Raw genomic sequence first — 22,041 nt, forward strand, 5'->3', positions numbered from 1 at the left:
TGGAGTACGGCAGGGTTCATCTTTGTTGCTTCTCTTTTCAATATTTATATTCATCCTTTGCTTAATATCTTCAGGCAATTTACTCTACAGTACCACTCATATGGAGATGATACTCAGATTTATGTCTGCCTTAGCCAACCTGCAGAGGCAGTGGAGCGACTGGTAAAGTGAGCTGAAGAAAACCCACTGCTGGATGATAGAAAATAAACTCCAGCTGATTCTCTCAGAAATGGAGGTTATCATTTTAGGCCCAAAAAAGAAACTGTCTAATGTCACATCTGGGATTCCTTGTCCTGCTCTGTTTGGGTTGCCGACCAAATACACTTAATTACTTAAATGCAATTAGTTATATAAAATGTAATTAGTGTTGCCACCAGTGATGTCACCAGTCATGCAATTTGTGATGTCATCAGTGTTCTCCTACATCATTGGCTGTGCCACAGGGGGAGTAAAGTTAAGGCACCTTAACAACATAGGACAACATTAACGTCTAGATATATAGCACCTTCAGTGAGCTGAAACAACTGGCCTACATGTTTCAGTGAACAAAAACTAGTGGCCCAGATATATGATGTCAACAGTGATGCCATCAATGGGATTTGTGATAGCTTTGATGTAATGGTTGTTAGTCTTAGCTGTGCACAGTGGTGGCCCGAGTTATGGTTGTTTAGCCTACCATAACTGGTGAATTTCTGGGGGTTTTCAGTTTTACTTGTAACCATAACGTCCCAGTTACAAAGTTTTTTCAGTGAATTTCATCGGTTTTTATTAGTGCATCTTAACCATAAATGTCCCTTTAACAACATTATTACACTGACTTGTGTAGGGTTTTGTTAGTGCAACTTAACCATAACGTCCATTTAGCAATGTTTTTTCACTGAATTTCATAGGTTTTTAACCAGTGCACCCTAATTTGCTACAACTTCCTAATATCATACTTAACCCAAATATAGCAGCATTTTTGCCCGATGTACACAGTTTGAACTCAAAACCGTGCCATGCCCCACCTCTTACCAACTTTTGTAACACTTCTATAAACTTTTTGCACCTTTTTCTGTTCGTTGACGTTCGCAATGTCATCACAGACTTGCCAGACAGTGTCACGTGACCATGCGCGCACAGCATGATGACGTGTTTGGGAACGCATCCGCGCTTTGCGAATGGATCCGTGCTTTGCTAACATTTCAAATTGCATTTTTCGATGATCTAGGAGGTTTCAAGCTGGAAATGCACCCTTGCACAGCTCCTACACCTATTCTTACTATTTTGAATCTAGGACAGAGCGCATGCTTGGAAGAATATTAGCAGAGCTGCTATTTATCTTGAAAAATGTCATCAGCTATTGCCATCTCTCATCCCCAGGAGCCACGAGCATCACCACCACCAGCTTGAGGGCCTAGACATTGGAAAAATTGCAATGATGCAGAAAACAATAAAGAGGATCAGTAAGATGAAGTAGAGGAAATGTCTATGTATAGCACCCTGAGAAAATCCTGGGTAAGGCAGTTCTTTACCACCATTGGGGGTGTACCAAAGGGTAAGGCTAGCAAGGTGAAATGCACTGAGTGGAAGGTTGTACTCAGTCAGGGACAACCTGGACAGTAATCCTACTGGACCACCTCCATGCACCACCACAGCAAATCCAACCACCAGAATGCCCTCAAGGCTGTTCCTATGTCAGGAAGTGGTACACGGTCTTCCTCTACCTCATCTTCCTCAACCAATACTACCTCCACACAGAGACTGTTGATCCATAGCTTTCGAAGACAACAATATTGTGTATATACTGCAACACACACTCTGAAGGGAGGAGCAGTTTCAAAGTACTTTCAAGGCTGTAATCAAGGAACATGAGAAACACTGTCCCCATCTTAGATTTAATGTACACCCCACAACTTCCCCTGCCCACCTGCCCCTCCATATCTGTGTTTGGTGTTTCTTTGCTTATTTCCCTCCTCCACCTTACTTCCTAAACTCTCATGCAAAAAAATAAAAATAAAATCAAAAAACAAAAAAAAAGGTTCCTTTAGGACCCACCTTTCGCAGTTTAAAAATCGAAGTAAAAAAAAAAACCTTATAGACTCTAATTTTCCTTTTTCAGTAAAGAGGATAGACTCAATAAGATTCTCCCATATTCTCATTAGCATGTTATACTATGCTAATGGAAATAATGGAGAATTGTATACTAGAGAAAAACAAAAAAAGCACAGAAACTATTTGCTGTCCGAAATACTTTTCTCTAGCATTCAATAATTACCATATTCCATGGCCCTTTATGACTAACCGTGGTCTCTGCATCCTCTCTCTAGGCCATGCATTATTATAAAACCCAGATCCCATGTGCACAACATCGCACAAGACAGCCCTTCTACCCTTGTTAATGTTATCTTTGTATCACTCCTTCATTGCCTGCTTTGAAACACTCACATATATATCCACCACTCAGTTCAAAACACTCTACATATAACCCTATCAACATGTTACACTTCCACACCCCAACTTCCACTTAGATATGTTCTGCAAATCTTTTGCATATGCATTTCCCTTGCTTATCCAAAATGATTGTGCACACAGCTGATATAAATGCACATATACATTGTGCAGTAAAAGAAGTGCATGAATGGAATGAGGAGTAGGGATTACCAAGGGCTCAAATCACCCCAGAAGGAAAGTGCCAAGGTATGCCAAGCTGGGAGGCTACTAGCTACCAGCTGGGGCAGAGAAGTCCCATGGGTGTGCTACACAGCTGCCAGGTGGTAGACCTGCAATAGCAGTGCTGAAGGGGGTGTACTGGTGTTGACTAGATATAGGGCCAGGAACCTATGAGGGTCATGAGGGATAAGGCCACCAGTCTCAGTGGCAGTGTTGTGACTTAGCAGAGAAGAGATTAAGTAAAAGAGAAACACAAAAGCAGAGTTTTCAGAAGTTTTCAGAACTTAAGGAAGTCCAGCTCAAGTATAAGAGAAGCAGGAAGGCTGTTCGAAAGAGAGGCACCAGCCGAAGACAGAGACATGTCTCCCACTCTCTGTTTCAAAAAGCTTTTGACAAGCAGAGTATTGGAGTTACAGCAGCTGAGGGCTCTAGCAGGGCAGTATTTAGGGAAACAAAGTTTGACATTTTGTAGTCCTTGCAATTAGCAGGAACCAATGTACACATGTTAGTGCTGCAGTGATACGATCCCAGGGCTTGAGGTCAAAGATAAGATGTGCAGCCCTGTTCTACATCAGTCAATGGGGGCATAAACAACAAAGGGGGAGGTTAAGTAAGAGGCTATTATATTACATATATTGGCTTCTGGGGGAAGGTGAGGAATGGTACAGTGCCTGTAAGGCAGTCAATCTGAAAGAATGAGCTTTCTTTACAAGCTCCAAAATATAAGGAGTAAAGGAGAGAGAGGACTTAAAGATGACCCCAAGGTTTTTGGCCTCACAGGTTGGTGAGAATAGAGGGCCCGAAGACAGCAGCCAGAGGGTAGCAGAACAAAAGGGCACAGGTGTCACAAAAAGAACAATCTTTGTCTTACTGGCATTAAAACAGAGATTGTTAGCAACACACAATGCCTCGATGGCGGTCAGACAATCGGGGATAAAAAATGAGGAGAAGAAATGAGTCCAGGGAAGTTTAAGGAAAGGTGTGTGTCATTAACATAACAATGGAAATGACAAATGAAGAAGGACATCAGGTGAGCCAGATGGACAAAATAGATATTGAAGAGCCATAATCATACAATAAAATCCTGGGGTACTCTGCAGGTACACAGTGAGTTGTGGAGTACAAACAGCCCAGTTTCAGCTGTGAAGGACAGTTAGTGAGGAAAACAGATCAGCCAGTCCAGTGCCCGGTCCATGATGCTAATGGTATCATGTAACCATTTAATGAGGATCCAATGGTTGAACATGTTAAAGGCGAAGGAGACATCAAGGACCACTGAATGTTGCTTACACCTACAGCCCAAACTGCTGTATGGATTTTCACCAGATTTGTGCAGGGAGTGGCGGGGTGGTCCTGAAAGTGTGCTTTAGTAAACTTGGTGTAAATCTGTCCATATGTTTTTTAAATCGGCCAAAAAGTAGATAAACAAACATTTGTTATATCTTGGTTCGGTTCGTAGACCTACTTCCCTGTTCGGTCCGTGGACAGGCCTCCAATTGATCCAGAGGGTGGCATGAGGTCTGCGGACATTGGACGCGCCTGCTGATTGAATGGTGAAAAGCGTGAGGTCTGTCATATTTTTGGAAATCCCTGCCATATTGGATCTGCGAACAACGGCCGGTGTCCACAGATAGCTTGCTTAGCGGGGTAAAAGTCTGGACAACACATTTTGGGTTATTTGGTGGTGGAAAGAGGGGCTGAGAAGGGTGATGAAATGGAAACGAGATGATAAGTGGCTGTTTTTCTAAGGGAAAAATGTGGATGTGGGTGCCGTTCTCTCTGCAGACACAGCGGTAGGCCGCGGACCTTGCCATGAATGAGTAGCTTGGAAATGACATTTGGGGTTATTTGATGGCTGCAAGAGGGTGGAGAAATGGTAGGGGAGTGGAATGAAGGTGACATGAAGCTTTTATTATAGGTAAAAAAAAGGTTTGGAAATACAGCCGAGTCTGCGGTCTATTTTGGTGTCCGCAGACATCATTTTGATTGCAGGGGCTTTAGGGTGAGTTTTATTATTTGACGGTGTATTGCGTGTAGTTTCTATATGGTCAGTTGTCTTGTGGTGGTTGTGGCCAGTGGCCAGATTCTGCGGGGCATGGTTCTTTGGGTTGAATGACTATTAAGTAGGCATTTGTTAAATTTTCTGGTAACCTATGTTTTGGAGTAACAGAGGTATCATTACACTCAAACCAACCACTTATTTTTTTGCATTTGCAGTGTAGTGCCCTGAAGTAGTTGTGGCACCAGTGTGGTATATTATACCTATTGTTGCAAAGGTTTTCTTTCGAAGAGATACTTGGCCGTGTGTGAAGCCTGTAAGATTACAGTTATTTTTGGTATCATCTGCATTGTACCTGTGAAGCATTAGTATGACATATTGGCTATGTGAGTTCATTTGTATGGTGGAATGATTGTCGGAATTGCAAAAAGGGCACAATATGCCATGATTTGCATTCTGTAGAAGCTGGTGAAATGCAATGGATTCAGAATTTGGTATAGATACAAATACAAATTGTATATTAGGGATGTGCTCTTGTTAAACATGTTTGAAGAGAGTGCATGTATGTTTCCACATTGATGAAATTTGGAAGATTTCATTTATAGGGATGTTATTGGTTTCCACTACTTGTGGTAAGTACACTAGGTATTCTTGTGCATCTTCCTGTGTGTTTATGGTCAATTGTACGATTCCTGCACAGTAGTCCAATTCTTGCCTTATACCTGAGACACTTTTTAGTATTATTATTGGCATTTCTATGAAGGATGAGCATTTGCAAATGCAACTGGTCCGAGAAGTTTAAGTAAATGTTGTGAACAATTGGTGGCAATTGAAAGAGAAGGAGAATTGTAACATTAGCATAATACTTTACTCAAGTTGTGTTGCTGAATTTAAATGGACCATAGAGTTCTGTTTGTGGATCGTTTAATGGGCCCGCAGATTGTTCTGGAGAAGAGACATGTGTGTCTTTGTTTTCTGATGGATGTGCAGTTGACTTTGTACTAGACAGTTTTGTTGTATTTTTTGATGCAGAAAGAGTTGGTTGTTGTTTTTTTTTATTGTATTGTTGGGAGATCTGTTAAATATTCTGTTTGTATTACTTGTCTTTTTAAATGTTTCTTTTTTGAGGTACAGGGTACATAACTAGATGGGGGTGTATAGTGCCCGCATCCTGTTGTATTCCAGGATGCAGGGAATGTTAGCATTTAATTTGTTTGCATCAAAGTTAACTAGGAAAAGACCATTGAGTGTTTGCAGACGTGAACATGCTATGTAACTTCTTTAAAGAATGTGCTGCCAATGTCAATCAATGCTTGATCTAGAGTTAGACCTTGTGATTTGTGAATAGTGACAGCATATGCAAGAGATAGAAGAGAAAATTGCTCTCTGCATACGTACATGTCTTTGAAAAGAAGGAAACGTGCTATTTTTCAGCCAATTCTTTTAACAATGTGGAAGTTGACAAACTGAATGTTGTTGTCATGTGTATATGTTTGGAAGCCAACAACTGCACCAATTAGTCAACTGACTAAACCTTGTTCTACGTCAATGTTATGTTTTAGAATTACTTTGCAGTTTAGACACACAGTCAACATTTTCTCCAATGCAGCTGTGTTGGAGATACATGTTTCTGAGCTATTTAGTCTGCTGTTGCTGGTTGACACATAGGAAGTGTCATACTGTGCAATTCTAGTTTGTATGTGGAGCTGATATGTAGTATGGGTTGCATTTCTTTTTTCAACATTGTCTCTTTGAATTGACTACAGCTTTCAAGAGTTGGCATTAAGACATGCATTTTAGATTTTGTTGAGTTATTTGTTCCATGACATCAGGAGCAGATGTGTTTCGTACATATAGCTCATGGATTAGTCTACTATTTCAGATGGATTTTGCATCTTTAGTAAGCAGACCAGTTCTAATGCTTTGTAAAATGTTAGCATAGATGAGGTCTGTACACTGACTCATGTTTTGAGTTAGTTCTTTGTAGTTAAAATGTTGCCATAGATTTACATTTCCAATGCTTCAAGGGTTTTGTGGCATTGTTTGTGTTCTAATGTTTTGAAAATAGGTTGACCTTTTATTGGTGTTAACTATAGGAGGTCTCCGAAATCAATAACAAGTTTTCCTCCAAACAGTTCTTTGTATTTGGTCTTCTTGCATTCTGAGATGAATTAAAGCCAACATGAGGTTGCAAACCACACTTACTTCATCTATCAAGTGCACTTTCGTTTGTTTCAGAATTCTGTGTAATTGAATAGCAGATACTGCTTATAATTTGTAGCATTCTAATTCTTTTGGTGTTCTATGGGGAGGAGCAGTAGTCGGTGTAAAATTACACCTCCTATGTTGTGGGTAGCTAAACCTGTGGGGACTATTAATACAGCCCAAAGGTCTTTGTTTGTTAGGTTTTGTAGAAATGTGCTGATTATTTTAATTACAAATGTTTTGCCTGAACCAGCTTCTCCACTTACATACAGGAACAGATTTTTATAGTTTTTACAGCTCCAGGATTTAGTTTAAAACCATGTTGAATTTCTTGAGTGACTTCTAGCTAAATGGTGATTTGTTCATTTAACTGTTCTTTCAGTACTGACAAGTCTTCCTCAGATTGTTTATATTGATACATGGTATTTACAACCACAGTCATGGCTATTTCTGCTTCATTTAGAATGAGTGGTTCTAAAAGTGATTCTTGGCTTTCTGCAAGTGCAGGTTGACTTCCCTTAGGAGTGTCTTTGTCTAGTTGAGATTCAATTTTTTCCTCTTGTTGGTGTTCATTGTCCAACATTTCTTTGTATTGTTTGAAATTGTCATTTGTTATACTGCTTTCATTTGCTTTGAATGCAGCTTCGAATGAGTCATAGTTACTGAATAATACTTATTCTTTTCATCAAGGATTAAAAGATAGGAGTAGGGCCATGTAATACAGTTCTATATGTTGTGGAGATTTAAATGATAACTTTATATGATACATTAGACTGGGTTTGGGGAGTTTAACTAGGCTTCCTTCACAAGTTGAGACTGAAAATGTTCAATTTGTCTCATTTAGTGTTACATTGTTTTTGTAGGTGTAGTTTTGGGCAATGTCATATGGACACATATTTTTCCAAAGCAGTATTTCTGTTTGGGTGGTATGTGTCAATTAAATTGTTTTTTTTTTTAAATATCCTGGATTTTGGGATCATGTGTGGCTATGGTTTCTATCCCTTGGTAGGATTTTAGTACTCTTTTTCGGGATGAAGCTGGATCAAGTTTGAGCTAGACAATGTGTTCAGATTTGCCATGTAAGTCTGTAGCACCCACATTCTCTATGGAATAGCATTTTTATACTGAAGCTGTACAATGTTTGTGATTGTGATTTGCCAGATGATATGTCATCCCAGAAGTCTTTTAGTTCTGTTTTCTCAGCTTTGGTGAGATAGGCTGTGACACATCTTGCAACTGCAGTGGAATTGTCTGCAATGTACTGTATGTCTATGTTTGCATTCCACAAGAGTGCAATGATTGCATTGTAATCATTGATGTATTGGATGCTTCATCCCTTTTAATGTTGTATGTATTTTTATGGCATTTGCCTTTTACGCTGTGTCTAACAGCGTTCAGAATTTGATGGGGATGATTGATGGGGACACAGGGGACAGAAGGGGACAAGAAGAACAGTGATAGGGAACATTTTTAATTACATGATTTTTCACATACTGTAAAACTTCTTTAAAATCATTACTTAGTACATGCAATTTTTTTAGACAAGTTTATGATTTCATTATTTACATTTGAGGAGAGGACTTCTCTTTGTGATTCTCGGGATTGTGTATCATTAAACTGGGGGCGTGGTTTCTTCATGAAAACTATGTACTTTAAGAAAAACAGAAATTATTATTTTAGTAAGGTGTGCACAACTTACATTATTTGTTTACATTAACTATGTATTGTATACCATTAGAAATGTTATCATCACTAATTTCTTATTTTGGAAAGTTCTCCTCTAACCACTCTAGTGTGTTTGCCATGTCTGTGAACAAAAGTGTTTCTGTCTTATAATGCATGCTTATATAATGAAAGCTAATAATAGAGAAATAAATACAATGCACTTACTATTTGTTCTCCAATAAGCACCTGGTGTTTCTAAATCTGTATGCAGAGTTCTACTGAGGAGAGTATATGAAGTGTGCAGTTATGGTTTGTGATTGGTGGATTCTATTGTAATGTGTGCTAAATGAAAACATAATTCATATTTTTTTAAAGTAAGTGTTTGTACAAAAATGTATATTTGCTTGTTGTAAACATTTGTTATGATTTTATGTACATCTGTTTGTTGGTTGATGGGTACAGCTTTTTTGGGTCTCCCCTATGATTCTGGGCTTTGTGAATGCTCTCCAACATCCATAGATTATGAGCACATCAAAGATGACTTCACAAATGTCATTGATGACATCACATATGAAATTAATTTTTATTAAAAGTCTCTTAAAGGGATTGTGTTTATAATGTTAGTAATGTCAGGGGTGATCGGGAGACCTATCATGAACTACTTAATGTATTAAAGAATGTATTCATCTGAACAAAACATAATATTGGAGTGTTGTTGTATACATAGGAAATGGCTGCTGCATGCACTATAGAAGTACATTATTTTTAATCTGTACATTTTGGATAGTAAAATAATGAATGGTCCCTCATCAGAGTTTTGAGTAATAATAAACATGGAATAAATAGCTAATAGCTAATAATTGAAGACTTTCTGCATAATTGCGTTAGTACAAACAATACATATGAAGACCCACAATGCATACAAATCTGAGGCACGTACAGGGAAACTTCAGTAAGGAGGAAAGAAATAACACCAGAAAATGACAGTTGCATTAGACTTCATCATCAAGTACAGAAATTATTTGTGTGTTTGAGGATTGGTTATTTCCCCATGTATGTGTACCATGAACTGAGGGCAAATCCTAAGGCAAGTGCCTTAACAAGAAAGGTTAGTATTTACACACATAACACCTTTCAATTTTTTAGTTTGTCTCTATCAGTGAACAAAACCATGTGGCTTTGATATGTCAGTGAACAAAAATAAGTGCCCCAGATATGTGATGTCATCAATGGCATTTGTGATGTTATCTTTGATGTCTTGGGTGTTAGTCTTAGCAGTGCACAGAAGTGGCGCGAGTTATGGAGGTTTGGCAAATTTCTCGGGGTTTTCCGTTTTGCTTGTAACCATAACATCACGTTAACAAAGTTTATTCACTGAATTTCACAGGTTTTTGTTAGTGCAGCTTAACCATAACATCGCTTTAACAATTCTTATTGATTTTACTGTGGTGCACAATGACCACTAACAGTCCATGCTTTGTTATAGGGTTAAAGGCTAACCTTTTCAATTTAAAAAACATTTTCTTTTCTTATTGCCACTGTAGGCTTGATCAAAAAACTGCTTTCTCAGCAAAACCAAACTTACAAGGCACTCAATCCAACTATTTCAGTGCAAATAGCTTTATTATATTAAAAACATCGTCATTGATCATATTGAACAGCATGGACTTAAAAAAAATGGCATTTAAAAGTCAAACACTCATCTGTCTGTGCCACATGTACCACCCCTATGCAGGGACTTCCTCAGGCGAAGTTAATCAATTTGTTTAGTGCAAGTCTTCTTCTATTTATACTCTTTTTTGGGAACTCATGTGATCAAAGTCATGTGACTTATTTTGGAGGTAATCCTCTACCTAGCTGAAATGCTAGCGGCCATCTTGGACCTGTATAGTAATACTAATCCATATGGACAAAAACATTTAAAGGGCTCATAGCGCTGTCTGTTCTAACAGACCATTTCCATTTGCTGCTCCCATTTGAGTAAACATAATTGTTCTATATTGTACTGCTATATTGGTTTGCTCGACCTGTAAGTCAAATATTTGCTATTTAATTTACTACAGTGTAGTATTGCGTATATTGAATGTTAGACTCTATGGTGCCAGAAATCTAAGCTGAGGTGCGGCGGCACCCATTTAAAGCGCAGATAATTATTACCGCTTTATTTCTGTCTCCCCAAGTCACCTGAATTGACTTCAGTAGTACATATGATGATCGTATTTTATGTAACAATCTTCTACTTTACCTCCTAAAGTGACTATGCGCTATGCGAGTGGGTAAAAGTGACTACTTTTTAACTTTTTATTTAATTATTTTATTGGTTTCACAAAACCTTTAACATTATTACGTCTTAAAAAAGGAACCATAAAACAAGGTAAAAAGAAAAGGAAATGTAAACATATACAATTACATATATATTATTTCTTTCAATTGCTTCTAGATCATTAATACTCCGTCAATAAATTTCAGCACTGCAATTATTAAACCTGGCTTTTCTCCAATTATCACCCAGTTGAACCACTCATTTGAACTCAGCGTGCTTTCAGCCATAACATATTCTCCTAGATAGAGTTGTCTCAATTCTTTTAATGAGTCACACACTGTTACCCAATGGCTTATTTATTTATTTATGTATTTATTTATTTATTTATTTATTTATTACATTTATGTAGTGCACATGCAGCCCGCAGGCATCGCAGCACTGTTACTTGTAGCAGAACTTAGTTGCGGAAAAAGTTACATACATGTTATGGACAACATATAGGAGTACAGTTACTTTCTGCGTTTGTGGTACATTCTCTTTGCATTCTATACGTATTCAGATACAGATATTAGCTACAACAAGAAAATGAGTAGGGTTTCTGTCTTGGATGAATTTTAGTTGAAGAGCATAGTTTTCAGCGATTTACGGAATGCTAGGTGAGAAACTTCAGCTCTTAGGGGTGGTGGTAGGGCATTCCAATGTAGTGCTGCTAGGTACGGGAAGCTGATCCTGCCTGCTCTGGCTCTTTTGACTCTGGGGATCATGACCATGTTTATATATCGGGTTCTGGTCGGTCTGGAGGATGTAGTGGGCTGGATTCTCTCAGAGAGGTATGGTGGAGCAGTGAGGTGGATGCACTTATGGGTGAGGGCAAGTGCTTTAAAGAGGATGCTTTCTTTTACTGGGAGCCAGTGTGCCTCTTTCCTAGCTGATGTGATATGCTCTTTCTTGGGTATTCCTGTGGCTGCTCTTAGAGCGTTGTTTTGTATAGTCTGAAGTCTGGTCATGTTTTTGGTCGAGGTGCCCAGGAACAGTGCATTACAGTAATCAAGTCTTGATCCTGTGATGGCTCTGGCAATTGTAATGCAGTTATCCTTAGATAGGAAAGGTCTGGCTGCTGTCAGCAGTTTGGCATGGTATGCTGCTGTGGATGCAATGGCGTTCACTTGCCTAGTCATTGTTCGATTTGAGTCTAGATAGACACCTAATGTTTTTACTGAATTAGTCACTGGGATTTTAATATTATCGATCGTGAAGTGACTGAATTTGGAGTCAAGGTTCTTGAGTGTTTCCTTGGAGCCTACTATGAGTAGCTCAGTTTTGTCAGAGTTGAGGCATAGGCCGTTGGCTGCCATCCATGCTTGTATCTTGTTGTATATGTGGTTAAGTGTCTTTGAGTCGGTGTCATAGGCCCTCATTACGATCCTGGCATTGGACCATGGTGCTAATAGCACCATGGTCCATGCCGGTAACTTACCGACTCCGCCATGGCGGAATGGGAAATTACCGCCCCATTCCGAGGTTGGCGGGGCGGTAATTCCCCATGCCGCCATGGCCCTTCCCCATTCCCATTTTTGCCCCATAGGGCTCAATGGGAATGGGGAAGGCGCTAAGTACGGTGCACCAAGTTCCCTTTGCGGGTTGGTTTTTAACGCCTGCAAAAAGCAGGCGTTAAAGTCTCCAACCCGCAAAGGGACCTCGTAATCAGGCGTTAAGGGTTTAACGGCGCCACGCCCTTTTACGGCGCCATTAACCCCTTAACGCCTGGGTTGTAATGAGGGACATAGTCTCCCGTGAGGGTGAGGAGTATCTGGGTATCGTCAGCGTAGTTAGTATACAAGATGACCAGGGAGTCAAGGATGAGGAAGAGAGGTTGTGTGAAATATTGTAAAGGGTTGGCGAAATGCATGATCGTTGTGGCACGCCGCATAGGATGATGGAGGGTGAGGCAGAGGCAAGGTCTGAAAAAACTTCCTCCCTTGCAAGAAGGAGGCGATCCATGCAGTGGCATTGGAAGAGAAGTTGGCTTTAGTGGAAAGGTGGTGGCATAAGACTTGGTGGTCTACGAGGTCGAATGCTGCCGATAGGTTAAGGAGGAGGAGGAGCGTGGGTTTCCCTTTATCTCTTGTCTCGTCCATTTGGTTTTTTAAGTCAATTAGGGTTGTCTCAGTTCCGCGACCTGGGTGGAAGCCTGATTGTCGTAGTCCAAGGAGTTTATTGTCTTCAATAAATTGTTGTACCTGTAGATAAACTGCTTTGTCCAATATTTTTAGAAGAAAGGGGACTGTCGTGATGGGTTGGTAGTTGTTAGGTGAACAGGGGTCTAGGGAAGGTTTTTTATGAGGGGGCGGACCCAGGCTTCCTTAAGGCATGCGGGTACTTTACTTGCGGCAAAGGAGGCATTCACAAATGCTGTGAGGAAGGGGGCAAGGTGGCTGGCACAGTCCTTAATAAGTGTGGCAGGGTTTAGGTCCCCTTTACGATTTGATGGCTTGATGGATTTCATGATGTTAATCATGTCGGATTCTTTAATTTCCATGAATGAGAAGGAGTTTGGTGCTGCTGAGGTGGGGTGGTAGTGAGGAGGGCAGTGAGGGTTTGGGGGTTTTGAGTGCTTGTCTGGTTATCTGGATTTTGGTTTGGAGGGTGTTGAGCAGATTGGATATTGTCGCACCAGGTTTTGTCCTTGGTGAAATTTTGTGGTGTAGGTGTGGGGCTCTCTAGGTCTCTGAATATCGAGAAAATCTCTTTGGTGTTGGATTGGGCTTCTTGGATTCTGGCCTTGAACGAGATGGCTTTGGCATTGATTATAGCTTTTTTGTACTCTTTAGCTTTAGATTTAAAATAGAGTTTAGATTCATCTGTGCGTGTGGTTTGCCACAGCGTGAGCACAGCACGCTTCTCAGATCGGAGTATGAGGAGGTCTGGGGTGAACCAAGTGTTGGTGTGGCTGGTTGGTTTAGCCTTACGTGGTTTAAGAGGCTCAATGGCTTCGCCTGCTGCTTTGATGGCTGTGTTGTATGACCTAGCTATAGTGTCTGGGTCAGCTGAGAATAGGGGCCTGAATGCTGGCCGGTCTAGGAATGGGAGGTGATTCTCTTCAGTAAGCTGCCTGGAGCTTCTGGTAAGTGCATTGGGCAGTGGTGGCTCAGGTGTTTGTTTATTTCTGGCTGTGGGGATTATGAAATGAATGGCATGATGGTCTAACCAAGGGATGGGCGTATTGGCTGTGATGGTGATCGGCAGTTGTGCTGGGCTATCCAGTCCAGGGAGCGGCCTTGTATGTGGGTGGGTGTGCAGGTGGTGTTCGAGAACCCGAGGGTTTCGAGTGATGTATTAAGAGCTTTGGCTGCGGGGTCGCTGGTGTCATGAAGCCAAAGGTTGAGGTCGCCTAGTAGAATGGCTTTTGTGGAATGTTTCAGGTTGTCAGAGAAAAGGTCAGTGAGGGCCGTTTGGAAGTCCCTAATGGGGCCAGGTGGTCGGTAGACGATGTGTAGTGTAATAGTGCAGTGGTCTGACAATTTAATTCTGGTGAGTAAGTAGTCACTGGTATCTATAAAACCTTTGTCTATTTTTCTGATTGCCAAGGAGTCTGTCTTTTGTTATGATGGCTACTCCTCCCCCAAGGGTGGTACGATCCTGCCTGGTGATATTGTATCCTGGTGGAAGGGCTAGTGATCGTGCCGGGCCTGAGGCCTCATGAAGCCATGATTCGGTTATCATAAGCATATAGAGGTCATGAGTGGTGATGAGGTCATGAATATCAAGGGCATGGGCATTAATAGATTGTGCGTTGATCAAAGAGCATTTTAGGTGCATGCTGTTGAGGGGGCTTATGGCATTGGTGGTGGTCGGGGCGACATTGGTATTTTTTGGTGCTGCTGCTACGGCGATGGAGATTGAGTTAGGATCATGGGTATTGCTTGCAGCAGTGCAGGCATCCTTCATGATAGTACTAGGTAAAGATGTTTGGGAAATGGGTCGGTCCATACAAGCAGTATTGGCATTGATAGGTGGTAGTACAACATTGGCAGTGATAGGTGGTAGTACAACATTGGCATTGATAGTTTTAGCACAACATTGGCGTTAATGGGTGGTAGTACATTATCATTGATAGCAATAGATTCATGCAATTTACTTTCAGGAATACAGGCATCATACATGATGGTGTTAGGCACAGTGTTCTGGGGCGGGGGTGAGACCCTGGTGGCAACATAGTTATCATGAACATTGTTGTGGTGGACATTGCAATGGACTGAGTCTGCATAATAAGTAGCACAGGTTTTCTTTACACCCATTGGCTGGTGGGTTGTGCTAAGTCTTTTGGTCATGGGGTAGGTTGGTGGGGGCAGTCTTGTGCCAATGCGATTGTTACGGTGTGCAGTAGGAACAGAGTTGCTGTGAAGCAGTGCCTTGTGGAGTCTTGATAGTAAGCGCGAGCTTCTACTGGAGTGAGAAGGATGGTAAGTAAGATACTGATATGTGGGGTATGGCTCTCCGGGTGTAAATTGCCTCTCACCTTGGTGTAGTCCATAGGTGACTGCCTCGATTGGAATGCCGGTGCTCCGCATGGCGTTGGGTCGGATGTGACTGTATGACGTCGCAAACCGGTGCAAACAGGGGCAAACAGGTGGAAGGCCTTAGTCCTGGCCTTGTTGCGCTGCCGGCTTCTGCCTGCTGGTGGGGCGGTTCAGCTTATGTTGATGAGTGTTGCCTAGCAACACAGAGCCTCGCTCTCATCCCGCGTTTCGCCAGCCATTTTGGAAAGTCAAGCAGCAGCATGGATGATAGCAATCAGAGGTTTCAGTGGGCACATGTCTGGATCTCCGTTGCAGGAGAACACGTCGAGGGTTGTAGGCACTCGCAGTTAGGGCCAGCTTAGTGTCTCTACCATATCTTTCTTCTAAAAAAAGGTACATGCATCATCTTCAATGCCTGGCATCTTCCATGCCCACAAAACTTCACCCATTGGCAGGCAATTAAGCCTACACCTAAGCAACATAGCGTGATAGTCCCGTGATGGACATTTCTGCAGGTATCTTAGGAAGGAGGTCATGCCCTTTCTTTCTAGTGATTTTGAACAGCTCAGTTTCACTCGATCACAGTTCTCCAATGTATTGACGCGGTCCCTGTCTTGCAATTTTTGCTTAACTTTGATCAAATTTACTTCTAAGGCATCTGGACTGGTATCATTATGATGCAGAATCTTTTCAATCTTTGCATACCACTGGATCAGATATGTGTCAGATTTATTTTTGGTTGAATTAAAGATTGCAAAGGGGGCAATATCCTTTTCATACCTGCACTTCCTATAGAAAGCCACTGATTTCCATAGGACTAGAAATTCCAGTAATTGTAACTTTAGTTCTTGTCTGATGACACATACTGGTACTGCATTGGGATGTCGCAGCAATGTGCACCAGAACTGGCCCTCTAATTTCTCCCATATATCCCAAGGTAGATGTAATAGGGCTTCCGAGCTATGCACATAGTCACTTTAGGAGCTAAAGCAGAAGATTGTTATATAAAATATGATCACTATATCTACTACTGAAAAGTCAATTCAGGTGACTTAATGAGCTAATTGCTAATTACATCAGGCACACTATAGCATGCACATGCCACTTTAAAAGTAACTGTGAATTATCCTGGTATGGCAAAATTGTGATACTGTATGAGACATTTTGTAAAAAAGTGTTATGAAGTATTGTATTTCCATCAATGCACACAAGCATTTAGATGTTAACGAATATATGGATAGATGGCTCGAATAAGATAATTTGACACACATTTTTTGAAGGAGCGGCGTTGTGAGGAGAGTTGGAGTCTGCAGGAGTCCCTGTCTACTACTACCAGTGTGGGAGGACTTAAAAGCTCCCACCCAGAGCGAAGCGGTGAGCAGAGTTGTGAGGAGAGTTGGAGTCTGCAGGAGTCCGCAGGATCAGCGGTGAGCAAGTGAGTTATGGATCCTAACAGGAAACCTTCAAGACAAACAAAGGAAAGGTGCAAGAAAGGACCAGTCTCATGATCCAGACACGGATATGGACTCGGAGCAAAGCTGCCGACGGCGTAGAAGCACCAATAACACCAAAGCCACAGCAAAGGTGCTTAATACAAGGAACATCCACAGCAACGTCCCGACCCAGTCTCGTCTGGGTCAGACTCCAAGCCATACGCCCAATGGCGCACAAATGACGGAGGGAGAACCCCAAGAAATCCAAGAAACCCTAGAAACACAGAACAACAGCGGAGGCAGCCGAGATACATGCCACTGACCCACACGCAATGCGTGCAGCGCCAGCCATCCGCCAACATGGCGAGCGGGTCTCCGACTGGGGCAGCCGAAGGGTGGCCTCTGTTGGACCCTGAGCAGCGCTGTACAGCAAAAGAAGACGCCGGTGGGGGTAGCAGTGAGGGTGCCAGTAGGCAGGCATTCATGTTGCCTGCACTTCCTGGATCTGCGCTGGAGCCGGCGACGGCGTCGCCGAAGGGGGAGGGGCTAGTTCTCCACGAGAGCCGAAGCCCTCTGAACGCAGCGGCCAAAGCTGCTGAAAGGATTGAAAGTCTGCACGCAGTGGACGCGGAAAGTTCCGAATCCATCCACGGAATCCACGAAATGGCTAAGCATAGAATATTGTACCTTTGTGCCCAGAAAGGAGCCTAAAAAAGCCCATAAGCCACAATCAACCCAGGAAAAAAATCACCTCTGTCACTGGGCTAATTAGTGAGGAGAGCGATGACGGTGTAGAAACCAACGAGGATGAAAACTCAGAGTCGGTCTCAAAACCAGAGGCCAGTCAATCGCCGGTAAAAACAAAAAGAAACAAAAAGAATGACAGTAAATTCACGTCACAAAGAAAAGTCAAAGTTGATACCACAAACTTGAAAACGCAGAAGAAAAAACAAGAAAATGGTGAAACAAAACCAACAAAGGGGAAAACAGCAGCATCCAGTCACCAGAAACCCTATAAAAGAAGCGCAGCACAGCCGAAATGGCTTTCAACCCCCCTGATGTCGGGTACTCTAAAAGCATTCTTTTGCAACCACCAAAAACGAAAACTAGACATTGAATCAGAATTGTCAGACGCTGAAATCCTAGAAGCTGTCCAGGATATTACTCCAGTTCGCAAACTTTGCAAAACTGATCTAGTGCGGGATCAAGACCGAAGCACACCGGCATGTGACTCCAGCCCCCCTCAGAGTTCACCGGCAAAAAGAAAAAACACAGACACTAACCGAGCACAAAGGGATATCAACAAGCCATCTACCCCCATGAGGAACCAACTGGGTGGGGGTAAACAAGGGGACAAGACCACACCGCCAAACAAAGCAATCCAACTAATGGAGAAGCAGCACCATGAAGAAGGACGTATAACTCACTATGAGGAGGTATCAAGGCAACAGGACCAAACATCAAGTGTAGAAAATCCACCATCCAAACAGGTGGATAGTACAAAGGCCGCACAGATGAATGACCACCACCTTGACTGGACTAAAATCCACCTCAGTACGAGCCAAAAATCATCGACCCCAGCCAGAACGGGGGTCCATGACCCCAAGAAACACCTAGGGCAGGGGAGCAGAGGATCAATGACAGAGTACAAACAGTCTGGAAGACACTCAAGGGACAATGCAATTTTGGAGGGGTCCCGAACACCTGGGAGACCAGTGATAACGATACCGTCCCCTAAAACCAGACGGCTAAGTGAAATATCCTCAACAACGCTAAGGTAAAAAAACTGACATGTTAACGGTAATGTCAGCTATTACGATCGCCTTAGCCCCATTTTGTAAACTTTATGAGGCCATAAAAGATGGAGTACAAGATAACACCTCGATTCTTGCAAGCTTAATGACTAAAATGACCTACGTCGAAGCCTACATCACCGCCCTAGAAGAAAGAAATACCAACCATCACAAATGCTGGGAAAAAAAGTAGAAGATCTGAAAAAGCTAGTAGAGTCGCTCCAAGCAGAGAAGAAAAACCAAACGATAACGGAGAAAACCCACCGGAGCCAAAGTGACGACAGAGAAAGGTTGAAAGAACCAGACGCGTCGCAGGAGACAAAAGCAAAAGCAAAAGAAAAAAGCGGGGACACACACAGCACGAGTTCCACTCTATCAGCGAAACTGGGACCATCAAAACACCCGGTCATAAATACCCCAGTGGTACTTAAAGTTACTAGCAAAGAACAGCTGTCCATGACGTCACGAGCGCTCACCGGAGGTAACCAAAAACCGAAGAAGCCAAACCCAAACAAATCAACCCAAGAAAACAAACTTCTGGAAGTCGTCAGACCAACAAAAAAGGTGGGAAACACTAGCAAGTCTCTGAAATCAGTACAAGATTTCCTGAAAGATACAAATTTGATGAACCTCTCGCAACATTGGGAAGCCATCCCGGGCGATCTAGATCAGAAGGTGTTCATCATCGAAAATGAAGAAGAAGAAAAAATAACGTCAGCACAAGAACCCACAACAAGCAGAAAAGAAGTGGGTAAAGATTATGGAAAGAAGGACCAAGTAACCGCCAAAGAGCCTTAAGAGCCATCTTCTCATATCCACGAAAACAAGAAACGGCAGAGGAGTAAGGCAGATAGCAAAGAAGACAGGCAATGACCAAGTAGGCACTCAACCACAGAGCAAAGAGGAAATTTGAAAAAAGTAAATGGACAGCAACGCAAAAATACAAGAACAGAAGATGCCGAACGCACGTTTAAAGTTGAACAAACTAAAAGGATTGAAGGCTACATGATTCTGAATAGGAAAACTATTCTAAAAATAACAAGCAAAACAACCACACTGAAAAGCATCAAGTCAGAAGACATTAAATTAGTTGAGCTGTATCACAGAGGAAACACAGCAAAGGCATACCTGCATGTCAAGGCAGCAGGAATCCAACATATAAACTCGAATGCAATCAGAGAAATGGAACAAATTGGCTACACATTGTCAGAAATAAAACCTGCAAGTATTAGTGAAGACAAAGCGCGAAATCCAAAAGGCACGGATGAGCGAAAACATCGATACATCAAGAACGGAAGAGCTATATCAAGCTAATCAGACAGGCAAAGAGTGGGGAGAAAAGACGAACTTCGCTGCAAACAGGCACTCCCACCAAGAGGATCTACACTACCGTCGTCGCCAGCCTAGCTATGACAGCAAACAACTATAATACACGGCCCAGATCAGAGGATCACCACAGGCAACTCATCCACAGCCCAAAGAGTACTACACACAGGAAGTCAACCGACAAAAGTCGTGATAGAAATTCAGGAAAAACAAAAACAGCGACATCATCTCAAGGTCCGTGGTCGTGGCTCAAATCTACCCTGAACCAAAAACCACAGAGATAGCAACGAAAACTGACCCCGGTACCATCTCCCATAGGATCAGCCAATACACCGGCAGTTGCAGTGACTGAAAGACAGACCTTGGGATCATGGAACACGAGAGGTCACGCACATCTGACAACTGCGAGCGACGTTGATCTAGGCAGCCTGGACATCGTATGTGTCCAAGAGACATGGCTGTTAGAAAAACCGACCCCAGACGGATTTGAAGTAGAAATATCCCCAGCAGTAAAGGGCCTGCTGGGCCGCCCATCTTCGGGACTCTTGAAAAATGGGTTCTGGACTCACTACACGAGGAAGCTAACAGAATCCTACGAGATGTTGGTCATATTGACAACATGGAGCCACCAAACTACAGTGCCGGAACAGGATCAGACTACCCAATTAGCAATAATAAACACAGATTGGAACCACCAACGGATGACAACAAAAGCATACTGTAAGACAATAGGGGAAACAATAGATTGGATCTACTCAGAGTTTGAAAAGATCAACGTCATCGTGTGCGGCGACTTGAATGCTGATTGTACTGGACCCCAATTGAACGAAAAAGATTGGGCGACACAAGGGAACACAGTCAAATGAGGAAAGGCCTGGAGGTCTGTCGCCAAACCAAGAAATTTGCACAACATCGCAACATTGTTCCCTAACCAAGTTAACATTCCATCTTGGGAAAACCAGAATTCTAAAGCCACCTTGGACTACATCTACGCTTCCCAAGGTCTTTTGCCCAATATTCCGGAGTACAAAGTCCAAAGAACTATGCATAGTGACCATAACCTCCTGATTTATGCATGGCAAGGAAAGCAGCCAGTCAATCAAACATACAAGTTCAATGTGGAGGTTAACAACCAGCAATCCAGGTTACGCCTGACTGAAGCCGACATCCTAAAGATAACCATGAAATATGGACAGCCCGATGAAGCACACACACCCAATGGTGGTGTAGAGCGTCCAAACTATCTGCCCCTATTGCTCCCATACAGAAGACCAGTCTATGGTAAACATATCAAGGCGGCACGACCAAAGCACGCCTATGACAAACTGGTAGTCGAAAAGAGGAAAATGGTACGGAAATAGAAGAGAACTGCAAAGAAAATGAATACCAAAGAAGCATGGGAGCAATGGCAAATAGAAACCAAAGGGTACAAACATTGGCTAAAACACCACAGGCTTCTTCTGTACCAACAAGATGCCGAAAAAATTATGAGAAGTCTAAGTACAAAAAAATCGAGTGACTTCTGGGCTCTAATTAAAACAATGAACTCGCCCTTATCCACAGAAATTACAAACGCAGTGTCAGAAGAAAAATGGGAAACTTATCTGGCGGCCCAATTCGACCTCCCACAGGGGAGAGCACCTGAGGAAGTTGAACATTCCACTGCACCTTGGGTGGATGTATTGAACGCGGTTGACATCGAAAACGCCATCAACAAACTCAAAACATTGAGAGCCCCCGGCCCAGACGGCTTGACCAACTTAGACCTGAAACAATCACCAAAAGCTTGGGTGGGTGCATTCAGCAAACTTTTCACCCACTGCAGAAATACAAACATGATCCCTGAAACCTGTCTGAAGGCCATAATTGTCCCAGTATACAAAAAAGGTGGCAGAGAGGATCCGGAAAGTTACAGACATATATCACTCCTGGACATTGTGGGGAAAATCTTTGCAACACAGTTATTAGACCACCTCAGAAGCTGGGCCAAAACTGCCCCTTGCAGCGACATCTTCCAAACAGGTTTCCAGAAAAATGGAAGCACCGCCATAAACATCTTACTGATAAACATCCTAAAGGCCAAAGTGAGAGAAGATGCTCCAAGAGTGTATCTTGCATTTGTAGACCTGTCGAAAGCCTTCAATAAAATATACCGGGCAATATTCTAGGCCAAACTAAACGACTT

At 42.3% G+C, this 22,041-nt stretch overlaps 1 protein-coding gene across 2 annotated transcripts in view; it reads left to right on the forward strand.

The window, feature by feature from the left end:
- Positions 1 to 22,041, forward strand: part of GALNT18 (polypeptide N-acetylgalactosaminyltransferase 18) — a 2,649,737-nt gene that overhangs the window by 1,889,595 nt on the left and 738,101 nt on the right. The gene's annotated exons all lie outside the window — the stretch shown is intronic.

Source organism: Ambystoma mexicanum, chromosome 11 (assembly GCF_040938575.1).
Source record: "Ambystoma mexicanum isolate Mex_15411 chromosome 11, UKY_AmexF1_1, whole genome shotgun sequence".
Classification (NCBI taxonomy): Eukaryota; Metazoa; Chordata; class Amphibia; order Caudata; family Ambystomatidae; genus Ambystoma; species Ambystoma mexicanum.